General features: G+C 41.4%; 1 non-coding gene across 1 annotated transcript; it reads right to left on the bottom strand.

Moving 5' to 3' along the window:
• Positions 1–1,578: 1,578 nt before the first annotated feature.
• On the bottom strand, positions 1,579–1,685 carry LOC116756236. The gene has a single exon (XR_004350603.1). It is a non-coding gene; the product is annotated as a U6 spliceosomal RNA (small nuclear RNA).
• Positions 1,686–6,367: the final 4,682 nt, after the last annotated feature.

Genomic DNA, 6,367 nt, shown 5'->3' with positions numbered 1-6,367 from the left:
TGTTATTCTTTACTCACAGTGGTATCCATACTGGTATGGTTTGTAAACTGTGACCACACAGACATGCAACTGGTGCCTGTGGCAGAAATCATGACTTTGTGAGGAATGTCAAAAATTTCCAAAATGGATATCTCTTTGAATAGCAGAGAAGTTTCTGCTCAGATTTTAATTGGTGTGGGGTTTGTGTTTGTCAACTTGCAGCAAAGAAATATTTTATGAAATTAACACTTATACAACACTTCTGTTGTATCTATTACAGATCACTAAATATTGTAGTTTCCCTCTCTGTAGCATCCTTTCTGCATAAGGATTTCTCACCTGATCGACATCAGGCTTTTCCATGTGACTTGCCTTGGCCAATAAATGTGAGGAGGAGTTAGATGTGCCACTTCTGAATGGAAGTTTTAAGAGAGGAAGTGAACAATTACTGGGTTCCCTTTCTCTCTACCCTGAGATAAGCAATGTCATAGGGTCTGGGGTGACATGGGACTTGGCGTGAAAACACTGTGGAGCTGTCCTGTGATTATTGTAGTGTGATCAAGGATTAATCTTAAAAAAAAAAAGGCTTTGCCCAAATCCATCTGAGAGTTTGGGCTTTTTGAGCTCTAGCTGTCCCAGACTCCTTGTATGGTACCTTACAATAAACACTGCACTTTGCTTCACCACACACACAAAAAAGGACTAGTCTTTTGTCTTTGTAATTTGCTAGGATTTCTTTTTCTGTTGCGTTATAATCCGGTCTGCCCTGAGTACTTTGCTTGCTACTGAGAAATACAGTGGTGAGCAAGGCACATCTAATCTTGGGTCCTTTATGAACATTTCCGTGAAGCAAGATGTTATAGTAATGTATCATGTATATTACAGTAGAGGAAGTATGCAGTTCATGCATATATTGGGGGAAGCAAACCTTGATAATATGCGTTTAAGCTAACAGTTTATAAATTAATAGGAGTGAAACTGGCTAAGGGCCAAGAGGAGGCAGAGGGTGTTAGCAACAGGAAAAAAAAAAAAAAACTACACAGGCCAAGGCATAAGGGCTAGAAAGATCATGGGAGAGTTCCGGAACTCATCGCTGAATGTGGCTTTAAGAGAGTCCAGGGGAACAGAGAAGAAACAGGGCTGGTTAGATACCATCAATAATAATAATATTGAGCATTGATTAACTTTGTTCTAAGGGCTTCACATACATTTTCTTCACGATTATTATCACCATTTTTATAGAAGAGGAAATTGAGCCAGAGAGAGGTTTAATAACTAGCCTGTAGTCACACAGCAGGAATGTGATTTTATCTGAAGGGCAATAGGAAATCGCTGAATGGTGTTACACAGAGGCGCCTCGTGAACAGATTCACCTTTTAGAAAGATCATCCGGCTGCAGTAGGTTGCCAACTCCAAGTTCCACTCTGGGTGGAGGAAGCATGGGCCCCAACTTGTGCTTCTCTTATCAATCTGACTCCATTGACTAAAACAGTTGGCAAGATGGAAGCTGATAGCCAGCTAGAGCACTGCAGAAAAGGAGGTCACTCTTCAAAAATGCTTTTTTGAAAATTAATAAAGTTTATTATTTTTTTTAATTTAAAAGATAGGGAGTGATTCACGAATTTTCATGTCATCCTTGTGCGGGGGCCATGTTAATCTTTTCTGTACCGTTCTGATTTTAGTATATGTGCTGCGGAAGTGAGTGCAGAAAAGGTGGAGTTTTGAAGGAGTGGGGTGTTCTATGCAAGGAGAAATACATTGTGGGTCTCAAGAGCATTTAGATTTGGGTAATAGTTTTAATAACAATATAATGAATTGATCCTCCCAATGAGCCCTTGTACCTAATTCAAATAATGGATGTGATGTTACATCAATATTTTGAGCATTTCAATTTACTTTTGACTGTAAAATAGATAATATAGTGCACAAGTTAAGGCAGAGCCAAAAATCTTTAAAGCAGATTTAGCTAGTGGTCCATGTGTTCTGCCCTCCTTGTTGACTGACGTTGAATAATAGTGGTCATAATTTGCGTTTCTCTTTGTCATAAGTAGAGAGTTGTAAAGACCTCGCAGGGAGAGAGCTGTTTGTGGATGACAGTGACATCTCTGACTGTTTTCTGTGAGTTCTTTGGTAACCATCAGAAGCCTCCAGAGACTTGAGCCTGACTGAAGAGGTCCCCAAGTCAAGATGCTAGGGGCTGTGATTAATATGTATGCTCTTCAGGATTTTGTAGGATCTCTTCTGTTTCAACAGAATTCAAAGGAAGAATTGTAGGTAATTTTGACATTTCTGGTTTGCTTTCTATAACCTCCTCTATACACCATCCTTGGAACCTTGACTCTTTCTCTTTCCCCTTCTCTTTTCCTTTCCTCCCTCCTCTTTTTTCTTTCTTCTTCCCTTCCCTGCTTGCTCCTTTGACTACACTTTTTCTCCTTTTAAAACAGCCAGTGTCTGTGGCAAATAACATGCTAGAAATGAGCTGACTGCCAATATGCATAGGAAGAGTTCTTACAACAGAGAAAGGATGTTATGAGACATCGCATATTAATCTTTTCATTTTGGTCTGTAAAGACCCGGGTTCGGCCACGTTAACCCATATGCTTTTAAGGAGATGCTGTTAGGTCGGAATAGGAGATTTGGGGGGTGAGAGGCAGAGATTTGCAGCTCCAGTGTCCAGGAACACAGGTTGACTCTGCAATTGTGGCCTGTCTTTAACAGCCACAGGCAATGCGTCCTTTGTGGTACCATTTCGAGGGGCAGGCTTGGCAGAGGTTTTTAATGCTACTCTTTCCAAACCAACTGTCCTGCCAGGGAAGTTGTCTGAAAAAAATCAGTGCAGGTTTAGGGATGGTTTTTTTGAATTTTCCTAAAATAACCAATACTGAGTTGCCAGATTTGATAGCTCTTTTTATATATCTTGCAGCAGCTGGATCAAAATCTAATGAAGATGTTTGCATCTGACAATGGCAGGCCTTGCACGTTTCTATCCTATTTCTTGAGTGCGCAAATGCATTTCATTTGGAAATATGAAAGGCATATTTAGTGTCAACTGATGGTTCTTTGTTTTTTAATTCCCAGTAATGTCTTCGGTTAGTGCTTTTGTTAACATTTTTGCATTATACAGTAGGTGACACAGGAAGATAATCAGTGTGCTGAAAGCAATGAAAGAGTTTATATCCAACTTCTTCTGCCTAGTAAATGGGTCCATTTGGCATAGAAACACATTAACATCTTTACGGTGGAATGATTGTGGAAACAGGTTATTCATGGGGCCTGTGCATCTTCCTCCTGCTGACGTAAGACGTATCTTCTAGATTGGAGAAAAGGAATGAGCCATTTTTCTCCCCTTGGAACTGTAAACAAAAGTAAAACTATTAATAGATGCTGTAGCTAATCCTAAGAAGCTGCAACCGAGAGATTAAATAACGTTGTGAAGAGGGAAAACTGGAATGAAAGTGGGGGGGAGCGAGTTCCCCGATCACTGAGGTACCTTAGACAAGGACAAACTGAAGGACTCTAGCTGATCAGAGGATTGACAGTTAGTATAAGAGGGGATTCCTGGTTTCAGCAAAGTAAGTATCAATTCATCTATTTCCTGAAAACTATTCTAAGGGGAGGATTTATGTTTTGTTTTTTAAGTAGTAGTCAGATGATTTTAAATGGAGTTTGGATGCCATGGTGATGCAGCTGAGCCTAAAGAGGCTGCAAGGAACTTGTGAGCCAAAAAATTGTGTTTTGTGATTAAAGACACAAAACCCGGAGAACTGGGAAGCCTTTGGGTCCATTCACAACTTGAGACTGGGACCCCATTTTAATTGCCACAGAGAATGTATTATAACAAGGGGGATGGGAATGTAATTAAATCTTGTACCTGGTATATTAGAAATGGTTAAATGTCCCCGTGTTTTCTTCCTACTAATATTCTTGGACTTTTGTTCTGCCTCTCTTCAAAGAATACAAGTTGATTGAGAGGCATTATGAGTCAGCCGCTCTGCTAAGGATCCCTACATCTCTTCAGATCTTTACACAAATGGTGAAGTTGGCATTATGGAGACAATTTAGTACTATTCAAAGTGTGGTCCATGGACAGCATCATCATTATCATGACTTGGAAACTAGCAATGCGAATCCTGTGGCTGCGCACCACACCTAATAAAACAGAATCTCCAAGCTCGGGCCCCAGGAATGTGTTTTAACAGGCTCTACAGATAAAGTTTGAGGAGCAACATTTTCTAGTGGAGGAATCTGAAGGTCAGAGTGTTTGGGTGATTTAAATAGTAAGACCACACACTGTCAGAAAAGCAGGGTTGAATTTTGGTTTATGTCTCAAGTGGGATCTTTTACAGGATCACTGAACTATCTGGTCAGGGTCACACTTGGTCTCTGAAGGTGGTTTTTCATTAGGGAGTGGTGACTGAGAATGCTTGGAATCTATGACTAATTTGAGCTGTTTGTTCTCTGCCAGAATATAAATTCTCTTGTCTCTGCTGGTGTGCCTCACTTTTGATAGAGGCCAGACTGGCCCTGCTCCTGTTGTGTAAAGAGACCAGTAAAACTCAAATAGTGATTCGCTGTTTGGCTAAAGGGGTAAAGGATGAGATTATATGACCCCCATGTATTTCACCTATTGAAACATCATGGAGAGGACTGAATGTTGATCGTCTCTCAGCATTTTTATACCTATTAAGCTCTGGGGGAAAGAATAGATCCTGGCATGTTACAGAAGTGAAGCAAATTTATTTGAGATTGCAGATCATTAAAAATCAGCAGTGAGCGCTTTCCTGGTGGCGCAGTGGTTGAGAGTCCGCCTGCCGATGCAGGGGACGCGGGTTCGTGCCCCGGTCCGGGAAGATCCCACGTGCCGCGGAGCGGCTGGGCCCGTGAGCCATGGCCGCTGAGCCTGCACGTCCGGAGCCTGTGCTCCACAACGGGAGAGGCCACAACAGTGAGAGGCCCGCATACCGCAAAAAAAAAAAAAAAAAAAAATCAGCAGTGAATTGACCTAGATCTAGGAGTTCATTGGGTGCATGAGAATATAGACCAGCACATGGGAAGGAGCCTTATTGATGTCTGGCCCTATTGACTGTCATTCTCCATGCTTGAATAAGCATTAACTCAGACCTTTGGTATTCAGGCTGCACTGAGCCTTCATAAAGAGCCAGATTCTCATTAGGATGTGACTGCCTTTACTGGCCTAATTTTGCTTTCATTTCACCCATTTTTTTTGCCCTCTTTCTTGATAGCATTTGGAAGTCATGACCCAGAGCTTGAAATATGTTATTCACTCAATAAAGGCAGGCTTTCAAAACAAAATTAATGCTGTTGTTTGGCAGCTGGTCTCACGACTAAGGGCTTTCAAGGAGGGAAGAACCTCTTGCATCTTATAGACTGAGGTTCAACCCTGAGTCTGCCACTTGCTAGTTTGTATGTCCTTGGACTTGTCACGTTTAATCCCTCGGAATCATCCTCTCCTCCTGTAGAATAGGGAGTATTTTATATCTCGTAGAGTGATTGCACTGATTAAACATGGGGGAACCATAGATTCAGTTTGCCCAAGACCATCCAGGATTATACCTGTTGTCTTGATGTAATTATGCATGGCATTCCCTTTCACTCTGAAAGTGTCCTGATTTAGATGATAAATTATTACAGTCATGCTAATAAGATACTGTATATAATGTGTCACATCCCATTGATATTTAGTAAATGAGAGCTATTATTTGAAATATTGCTTCTGGGAGTCCGTTGTACCTTCCTACTAAGCCAGACTTAGTTTTCCTCCCTGGAAATGGAATGTTGGAACACTCAGGCCTGTGCCTATCTGTGCTAGAGGGTTTGGGGAGGCCGTGCTTCCCTTTCCCCCTCCTTCAAGAGCCTGGGGCAAAACTCACTGGTCACTTCTGCAGAATCAAGTGTTGCTGTCGCCTATGGATAATTGGGCCATTGCTATAGTGTTCTGGAGCTTTCAGATGACAACTCATGATTCAGCATGGAAGTAGATTGCATTTATGAGTACCTACTCAATGTCAGGTACTCTAAAGCTCTGAACTTAAGATGGGCATTATTAGTTCCATCTTACACGTAAGGAGCCCAGACTCTGAGATGTTAAGAAATGTTTTTAAGGTCATATCTTTGCTAAGAGGAGAAGCTAGAAGTTAAGCTCTTGTTTTTCTGTCTCCTGAGCTCTTTCCACAGCAGCGCTTAAATGCCATTCATGAGGAATAATTCTAACACCACATGAAACGATGAGTAACGCCAATCAGTTGAATATTATCCGTGGCTTCCTACTTTTGACAGGTGGAGTAGACACTCCCTGTCTCAAGGAAGGAGGATATTTCTAAAACCAACCTGTCACAGTTTCTTTGATCTTAATGTTTTTCCCCCATAG

Source organism: Phocoena sinus, chromosome 6 (assembly GCF_008692025.1).
Source record: "Phocoena sinus isolate mPhoSin1 chromosome 6, mPhoSin1.pri, whole genome shotgun sequence".
NCBI lineage: Eukaryota > Metazoa > Chordata > Mammalia > Artiodactyla > Phocoenidae > Phocoena > Phocoena sinus.
Note: the sequence above shows the minus strand (reverse complement) of the source record. Positions and strands in the feature narration are given on the sequence as shown.